The sequence below is a fragment of the Bactrocera latifrons genome, unplaced genomic scaffold (assembly GCF_001853355.1).
Source record: "Bactrocera latifrons isolate USDA-ARS-PBARC rearing strain unplaced genomic scaffold, ASM185335v1 scaffold_29, whole genome shotgun sequence".
NCBI classification, from domain to species: domain Eukaryota; kingdom Metazoa; phylum Arthropoda; class Insecta; order Diptera; family Tephritidae; genus Bactrocera; species Bactrocera latifrons.
Window position 1 is genome coordinate 1,079,955 of NW_017536518.1, and position 10,286 is coordinate 1,090,240.

A 10,286-nucleotide genomic window follows, 5' to 3' on the forward strand; every position below is an offset into this window, starting at 1 on the left:
TTGCGTACTAACGGCTTGTTTCTAGGTTGTTGGCTGGCGGATGGGCGGGATTTGGAGATAAGGTCGTGTGGCAAAAATGTCAATAACAATAAATTTTGCAAGCAAATAAATTCAGCAAAACAAAATTGTGTTCAAGCTGTGGCGAAAGACATGAGGTACAGCAAAGCAACAACAATAGGCAAATATGCCATTACAACAACAAACGGCAATATACTGCAAAAACATGGCAGCAATCATGCATGACAAGACATGGCACAAAAGGCTGTAATGGGTTAAACGCGGTAGACAGACGCCTAATCGCCTATAAGTAGGCAACAATGTAGGGGCAGCTGTAAGCGCAAGACACAAGACAGCGCACGGTCGGACGGAGGGATTGATATGGAGAAGCAGTCATTCACACTCGCACAACGTTGGCACTTCGTGTGCGACATCACACACACACATGCGAAGCAGCTACGTTGTGTGGCCTAGGCGTCGTGGCGCCAAGTGCTACTTACTTGTGCGCTCAGCAAGTGTAGTTGTTGCAGGTGGAGATAGGCGGTGTGTGCAAGTGTGCGAGTGTGTGAGTGCGATTTGCATTTTAAGTTGCTGCTGCTGCTGTTGCTTGCGCTGCTGCAGAAGAGAACACGGAAGTCACAGCAATAAGCGACAACTCACATAACAAAATAACAACAACAACAACCAGCAATTGTGAAACAAAAACATTATATGATTGCATAAGTGGCAGCACGAAAACAACAAATGCAGAAACTGACAACATCACAACAAAAACAACAACAACAACTACCTCCGCCAACAGAACCCACAATTGACGCTGAGCCGTCTATGACAAGCCGCATCACTGTGCCGCTAACGGATTGACTGCTCGACGTTCTGTCGCTCCAACTGTCGAACTGCCACAGTGCCACACTGCCGCCGATGTCGCTAGCTAACTGCTCGCCCGCTTTGTTGTTGCTGTTGTTACTGATAACTTAGATTACTGCAGTGTCTTCCGCATTTTTGGAAAATCTCACGATTTGCATGCACACCAACACGAGTCCATGATTCTGTATGGGTGTGTGTGTGTTGATGTCTCTGCTTATGTGTGGCAGCCAGTGCGTTGCTTGTCTTTACGTCTTTATGTCAGCATTGTCGTTGTTGTCATAAATACACCGAGTTCAAGCAACTGCTAACAAACTCTGAGCGCTTGCTTTACATGTATCCAATACAAAAGCAACAAAACGCACAGCATGAGCTGCTGTTCACCGTGGCCAAGGATGACAAGATCAAAAATGTACTACAACAACACATGCCACATCATTCGTATATTATCCGCAACATGCAATAACAACAACAATAACATGGATTATAATTTACATGGCATCGCTGCACAGTTTTTGGGGTCATTGATGCCATCATCTTCATCGTCATCGGCGATGCACTGTCATCGATGAGATGTGGCAAGTGATGCGTTGTACGTTGTTGAGATTTAAGGTATTTAGTGGCAAATGTTATTTTGCATTACCATTACAGCATATTATAGCAATTTTAAACAAGATCAGCATATGCTTTGGTTTTTTTTATTGTGTCAGGGATTATTTTAAAATAATACTACAACTGTCGCTGTCGATAACTCTATATAGTCGCTAATTAAAAATAATCGATAAATATTAATGGAATTTTAAAACCTTTTTAATTGTTAAAAATTTAATTTTCACTAATTGATATTATTTCTAAATGAAATTAATCGATAAAAAATCGATATTGATTTTTATGATTTTTGGATACAAACTAGTGTTTTAGATATTAGTTTACCAAACTTTACCCAAATTTTATATTACTTGTAAATCGATAAATTTTATATATTTTTGCGCATAATGTTAATACACTAGATTCGGATATTGTGTAATTACGTTTATTCTAAAAATTAATAAATAGGAATCGATAAATAAAGGAAAAATTTTGAAATTTGTGATAATCAATAATTTTTAATTTTCAAACCGTTTTTTATTGGTAAAAGATTATAAGTTTCACTAATTTGTATAATGATTAATAAAAAATAATCGATACAAGTATTAATTTATCGATACAAACTAGTGTTTTAGATAATAGGTTAAACTAGTCTTTTGTAGCGATGTAAACTTAGCAAATGCGATAGGTCATTGCAAATCGATAAATTTTCAATTTATTAACCTTATCGGCACAGTGAATTTTTATTATACATTTTTGTTTTTTAATATGCATAATCTTATTTGTACGATTCAGGTTTTTAAATGGTGATAATTCTCTAAGTATGATTAGTATTTTAAAATATCGATTAATTTAAAAACAACGACTCTTTTATTTGGTTGACTAATATTGATTTATTTTTTCTAAATAACGAAATTTTTTCATTTATCGATTATTTGATTTCTTAGCTTATAATTTGTATGATTAGCTATTTTAGGTATTGATAATTTTAAGTGTGAGAATACTTTTTTAAATATCGAAAATTAAATTTTTATGATTAATATTTTCAAATATCGATTATTTTGTAAATATCGCTTCTTTCATTAATATACATAAGATAATGTTTTTTAACTTTCCAAATAATTATTTTTTTAATATCGATTATATATTGGTTCGATTTTTCGATAATTTTATAGATATGATAAATTTTTAGAATATCGATAACTTAGTTTGTATTATTATTTAAAGTATCGACTAGAATAATATCGATATATTTGTTGTGATTAGTATTTTTTGATATCGATACTTTTATAAGTATGATAAACTGTGCAAAATATCGGCTTCTATATAACCTCTCTTCGCTTCACAAGTCAAGTTAAACCACAATGTGAGGCCACTTAAAGTCCCGCCGCACATTCATACAAAGTCACCCAAAAATCCCTCAACTAAACATTAACTACCGGCAGCTGTGGCAGACTTTTATTATACGCCGCCATTATCATTCATCACCAGCAATGACACTGCGGTTTCAAAAGACTTGGCTTTACCGTTTTTCTTCCGCACGAACGCGGTTAGTTCCACTATTGTCATTTCCGATACGAAGCAACAATTTTTCAGTTCAATTTCGCATGTTGCCAACCGCCACACTCCACGAGCGACCACACAGCAAGACATCCAGCTATCAAATTACACAGACACACACACACATACATACACACGTGGATCTACATGCCCAACATGTACGCCTGCTCAAAGTGCTCTGTTCGGCTGATATCAACAATGCGATTTGTTTGCTTAGTTCGAATGGACTCGACATTGACGGCTGCATCGTCGTTAGAATCTAAAATAGCTCTGAGCTTCAAATCCGTTTCGCGTGCTCGTATTCCTCAAATTCGTTTCCAAAGTTGCATTCGCGCGCGCGCGTGTGTGTATGTGTGTGGGTGCTGAACTTATTCTTGTGCTTCGCAATGTTGCCACTCATTTTACTTCTGTCAACCATGCCGCTCAACCATCAGTGGACATATCCATACATTCACACATGTACCGTATATACATATGTATATCGAGCTATCGCTGCACCCACATGGTGACGCGCTGCACCTGCTTTGCGGCTCAAGGTCCGCAGTTCCTGTTTGTATTATTGTCAATTTAGATTTGGTTTAAGCGGCGTGGGAGTACACCAATCGCTACGGTAGCGACAGCAACTACCAGCAGCACACACATGCCGCTGGTGTTTATGTACGTTTACAACAATGCAATGCAAGCATGTCGCATGCCACCACGAACAATCGTAAGTGCAACATGACTTGAATTGTGAATTGAGGCGCCGCACGGTTGTGAACGTGCCGGCAATGTACTATTTGATTGTCTTCACATGGACTTCACAACGTACGAGTACGAATACGAACTGTTTGCGGCCGCAGCGAGCGTGTAGTCCACGATTGCGCAGCCGTGCTTGTGTGCCGGCTGGCCGGGGCGCTGTGACACGCGCGAATTTGGATAAATGAGCGCAGATAGTATTTATATGCTTGTAAAGTAACTGATAAGTACACTGTTGAAAACTTAAAGCGGAAAAGGCATAAAAAGTGTGGAAACACTCGGCAATAGATTTCATTTATGTAGCCGAGTAGGTATTGCTTGGCGTCGTAGGTCAACACCGCTGTCGATTGTCTCTCATCGGTTGCTTTATTGCTTGCTAAATGAGTTCTGCTTTTGTAGCGTGCAAGTTTTACAAATATTTGCTCAATTGGTGAATCCCGAGATATCGGGATTGAAAAATATCGAGTTCGAGATTTCTCCACTAACTATTGAAGGTTTATAGCTAGAAAGAGCATTTTTCTCTTAATAGAAAATATGGAAAAACAAACTCCGTCCATTACTTAATAAATAGGAAATTTTTCAAAATGTGTTTGCACTATTTCTATTACGAAATACTATGAAACTAGTGATATTGTGTCATTTTAATGACATTTCGACGAAACTAAATCGATATAATATTCTATTTAACAAATATTTTTCAGTAGACATTGCGGAATTATTTCTTTAAATACGTCATTAGTTCGCTAACTCCTTGTAACCTTTGCTGTGGTTGGGAACCAAAAGTGTTTTAAGTTTATGGGTCGCTGCTCTTAGCTAGTCGTACTGACGACCCTTCGATGACTTTCTAGATGTTCTTGCACTTAGTTCTTTTGATAGAGCCAGTTAGTTCATAGTTATTTCGTAACTTTCGTAAAGCTTACAAGAAATTAACGCACTACTTACATACTTTATAAAAAAAAAACCCAATGGAGATTAGTACTTAGGACCTGAGCTTGATTGGTAAAGTATATACACTGAACAGGTGCGAGTCGAATAAAAACTCAACAAAACAATAGTGGACGATGAGACGCTGAAACATTATCTATGCTTATGGACAATCTTCAGCCGAACGAGAACGGACGTAAGTATTGTACGGTTAGAAATACTCAAACTTAAGAGACATTGGATTGCTGGATAAGACTGAAACTGGTTATGATTCGAAAACATAATGGGCCTAATGGCTTAAATGACCAACCAAGCGACTAAGCTTCTCGATATTCTATACCGACTTCAGTCACTTATTTTTGTGATTTTTTTCTTCTTTCCATTTAACTTCCAGTAGCACCCCTGGAAGGTGAAAATGCAAAGATTTTGTCACCAAAAATAGTTTTTAGTGAATATCTTCATTGTTAGAAAAAACCATATTTGTTTTAAATAACTATCTTATCTATCCTGTTGGAGAGACCAAGGAGCAACTAAGAGTTCCTAAAGCAGTTTTTTTTGCGGAAAAAATTAGCTTAAACGCTTCTCAGGGACTCTAATTCTATATTTAAAACGACACCTAAGAATAGGTCAGTCCCAGCTAAAAGTAAAGAATGGATGGCTTCTAAGTTTATTCTGACTAGCTCGGTTTCTAGGAAGCTAAATGGAAGCTGCTAATACTTAAAAATTCTTGTAATGAAAATTAAGTTATATAAGAGAGGTTTTCTTGAACCGCACATGAGCTATTATTGAATTCGTGGTCACTTGACATAGAATATATATGTATATGAAATTTTCCTTTCTCGTTCATAAAAATTACACTAGCAGTTTATACAGGGTTTGTCCGGAAGGTGATAGGATTAAGCCGATTACAAAAAAAGAAAAAATTAAACAAGCGTTTCAACTCTTTGAAAACTTTCAAAATTAGTTCCTTCTACGTCGATGCAGCGCTGCCATAGCGATTTCCAAGCATTAATGGCATCACCGAAGCCATTATCCGTAATAGCCTTGAGAGCCGAGGTGCATGCTGCTTAGATTCCTTCTGTCATCTCAAACTGGGAAGATTGCTTCTTTGTCTCGGAATCATACTCAAAGATCCATGACTTATTCAAATGCATCTTAACATACAACATACGTTATTCAAAAATTGGAGGGTCACTTTCACATATGTTTATATTTTCTGGGCACACTTCCGCTCTCCGCAAATTCTGGTCGTCCGGCAGCACATTTGGGACCATCTTCGCGCTCACCTTGAGCTTTTTCTAGTGCTTCGTCACAATGTCATGCACCACAGATTTTGATAAACTTAATATCTTGACAATTAAACGAAAACTTAGTCGACTGTCTGAGATTTTTGCGCACACATGTCACATTGTCGGTGTTTGTCGAAGTCGCAGGTCTCCCAGCAGGGTCTACATCAGCGACCTCTAACCGGCCTTCCAAAAAGGCCTGGTACTATCGAAATACACCACTTTTTGCTAAAATAATATCTGATCATATAAAACGTCTCTGTCGCAAATTTACCGATTTTCAAACAGAATTTGTTCGCGTACTGAACGGTGCATTTTCGGCTTGCACCACTCATAGAAACTCGTCGCGCGAAAATGTTTGTCCTGACTCTTCAGGTGCTCGAAAACCAGCCGACCGTTCGTTACCTAAGAACTCCCTCTACTGAATCCAGTCAGGACGCGCACGCTCATAATACAGTCACGGCGGAAGAAACTCAGTCCTATTACTTTCTGGACGAACCCTGTACACAGAAAAGAGGGTCGACTGTAAATACTCCAAAGCAAGAGCCTTTAAAAAGCTGGGGTCGAATTTAATATTTATTTTTTACTAATTCCACTGAGTTCCTAGCTAAGGCCTATGGTCTGGCACGCATAAACCAATAATGAATGCTTGGTTTCAAGATGGGTGATGGTATTGCGAACAGTAAGCTCAGTGTTCCGATTATGTTGATCATAAGTTGAGCGAGCCGCGCAAAACAAATTTTCTGCAGAACATGGGTCTTCGTAATGAAGTTGTACGATTTGTAAACGTTGTTCAGGCTTACATCTTTCCATGATGAAATGCCAAACCGTTCTAAGCAAAAATAACATGACAGCTTGACACGATTTTCGCATGATCTGTCAAAAAATAGGCGTTCTTCCAATTTACACTAGTAGTTGACACATTTGCTACGGTCTCTCTTTCTTAACTATAATTTCTTTATTGTTAATATTCGTAATTTTAAATATAGCATATTTCATGTTGTACACTGAATCCTGAAACGTGCGGATTTGTGCTTTATGTTACTAATACATTTTGTGAAATTTGAGAAATCTTGTTATATTTACCACATTATATAATAAATGTGCATTATAAATATATTTATATTCTTCGTTATATGCCTGATTTTTACAAAAATATTGCGTCATTTGCATAGATCTATGCACCTCAGCATACGCTCTCTCAATTTTGAGCTTGTTCTACTTTCAAACATCAATTTCATACGTACTATACATACACACACAAACATATCAAGCAATTTTCTAAAAAGCCTGTCAAATTTAAAATAAAATATCGAACACCAAAGTTTCTCTCTCCAGTACACCGCCTCCTTTACATGTTATACTTCTATACATCGAACATACATATATTTATGTGTTATTATTATATAACCAAAATGGGGCACAACTGTAACTGTACTTCAGTGTAACTACGCCTCTTCTCTGATATACCTATTTTTCCTGTACCGTTTAGTCTTTTCCCATGCCACCTTTTGGTAAGTCCTCATTGTTCCTGGAACATTTCCACTACCTGTTTCTACCTCTACCAAATACTCTCCATTACTCTCCTATTTCTTCCCAACTGTTAGTAAGCCCTCTCGTTTGCTTACCTATATTCTTTCTTTGGCTACTGCCCCTTCTACCTATTATACTCTTTACCTCTCTTTTTCTCTTTCTCTCCCGCCTGTAAGTGAGCCCTCAGCTGCATCCAAGTATGAGTTACTAAAACTTCTGCGCTGTCAAGTGAAATGAAATTGAAGCAAATTGCATTTACACACAAGACATTCTCGGAACAATTGAAGCAATTTGACAAGCTGCAATAGGGAGGTGACGCATGGCGGGCATTGTAATTGCCGCTGCAACATGGACCAACACTGGCTGGAACCAATTTTTCCTGCTACGCTACAATTTTTCAAGCTTCTGCTATGCCTTCTCATATCTCGCTGCACGCCCTGCCACCGCTCTCCCGCGCTGCCAACTGCCGCACGCAGACTTGTTATTGCTGCTGCTATAAAATGTTGCAGGTAATTCGATATGTTGCAAGAATCCCTTCTTCCAATGGCCCACCCCTCAACCCAGCAAAACAATTCTTATGATGTGTGGCACATCCTTGCTTGGCCAGCTGTGCTGCAGCGACTGGCAGCCAACTTTGCGTTTATCGGCAGATGGCAGGCGTGTGCGGGCTGTGCACGGACAACCGGTAGCTGTGGACCGGCAACGGTAAAGACAAAACGATAGGAGACAGCCAACAGTCATGCCGGCAAAATATGCTGTGACATTTTTTGACAATTCGGCATCTTCCGCCGGCTCCGACTGGCAGCTGTGCGGCATAGGTTTGCCTTAATGTCATATCTCGCTTATAGACAGAGCTGCATATGTATGTACTCTTTTATATGTATGTCTAGTGATGTATATAAAAGTAGCACTTTGTCGAGCCTAGCAGCTCACGCATTTCGGTTGTGTATGCTTTGAACTTTTGTCGTGGCAGACAGTTTGAATACCAAGTAGTTGGCGGGCATTGCCACAAGATTCCAATTGTTGACTGCTCTAACACACACACACACTGGCACACAGAGATTGCAGCGTGCGACAGCCTAAAATGCTTGACAAGCCATCGCTTGTCACATTCAATTCGTTGCTATATTTGCTACTCGAAGCCATGCGCCATCCATGATAGCTTGACTCGGCAATTCACTTTAAATTTGAGTCAAATCACTTGACTCTCGATGGACTCCAAGGCGTAGTACTTAAAATGTACAAGTGATTGCCAAAATTGGTCGTTTTATTAGCAGTTGTCAAAGCACATATGTACATAGTTACCGTTAAATGTCCAATACACATGTATTTCTGCTTTGTTTGCGGCTCAGTGCCGGTGAATATGAGTAGACTGTAGGATTAGTAAGTGATTCTGTGGTGCTTGATTGAAGAGCTTCACAGTTGTGATTGACTACATTTGTATTTGATATTTTTGTGGCATGTTGCAATATTGAAATTCCTCTGTTGCCTTAACAAACAAACTGAAGTATCTTTGATTGTTATGTGAATGAGTGCTGAAATTTGATTACTTTTAAATGGTCAATTTTTACATGAAATGCGTAAGAGATTTGGCAATATTTGTAGTTATGTCGGACATACAGTTTTTGTAAAGTTTTTTAAGCCTTCAAAAGTTGGTTCTATTTTGGAACCATTTAATTAGTTGAAGAGCTTAAGAAACTTTGAAAACCGAAAAAAAATTCTGCTTAACTTCTGCATTAATTTGATCAGAATGTATAATGGGGACACTGAGACGCTTTTTTGCATTCATAAAGTGTGGTACTAAGTTTTGTTGAAACGCTGTGTGTTTGTAAATATAGATAAATGTACAGTACTTATTTTTCTATCCAGTGGTCTAAGAGTTTAATTAATTTTATTTGTTCTCTTTGTCTTTCTACAGAAACTTACAATACAATAGTAACAGATCTATGCAATATCTGTCGCTTTCATTCAAGTATGAAACCTCTGATGATCAAATATAATCTTAACTGACAGAGGGCGCTGGATCCATATGTGTATACTTCATACTAAAGTAATGCCTTTGTACAAAAAGCTGCTGCTTATAGGTAAAAGGAAATTAAAAAAGAATGCCTTTAGTACACTTCGAGGATGATAGAGCTCGAGATATGGGCCTACAGGGGTAATTCTCTTGTAGAACCACAAGTAGTGGGCTTTGTTCAAAGAATACTGAAGTTAAGGAGGAAGCACTTTTCTCTCCCGCTGAATGGCACTAATCGACTAATCGATGATGCTGGAAAGATGTTCCATTGCCCTACTATGTTGAGGATCGAATAGAAATTACTCGTCTGAAGAACAACAAAGCGGCAGATTTTTTGAAGGATATGGTCGGATGAAAGCATGCCCGCATATTACCTTGGGATAAGCCTCATTAATACCTTATATAAGCTCTTATCTTATCTCTTGAAAAACTGAAGCCAACCGTCAACAAACTGCTGGGACCTTACCAGTGTGCCTTTAAACCTGGAACTCTACTATCGACAAGATTTTCACCATGCGCCAAATCTTGGAAAAGACCAATGAAAGGGAGATCAACACACACCACCTCTCCATCGATTTCAAACCCGTCTTCAATAGTACAAAAAGAACAGCGTCTATGCCGCTATGTCTAATAAGCTGAAGTTGCGAAACACCAAAAGCAACGTCAGGATCGAAAAGAATCTCTGCACCCAAGCGAAATTTCAGATGATGAGTCGGCCTTAGAGTGTTCGAAAGAGAAAAGCTTTGAGGAAGATTTGATGGAATGATGAGCTGTGCGAG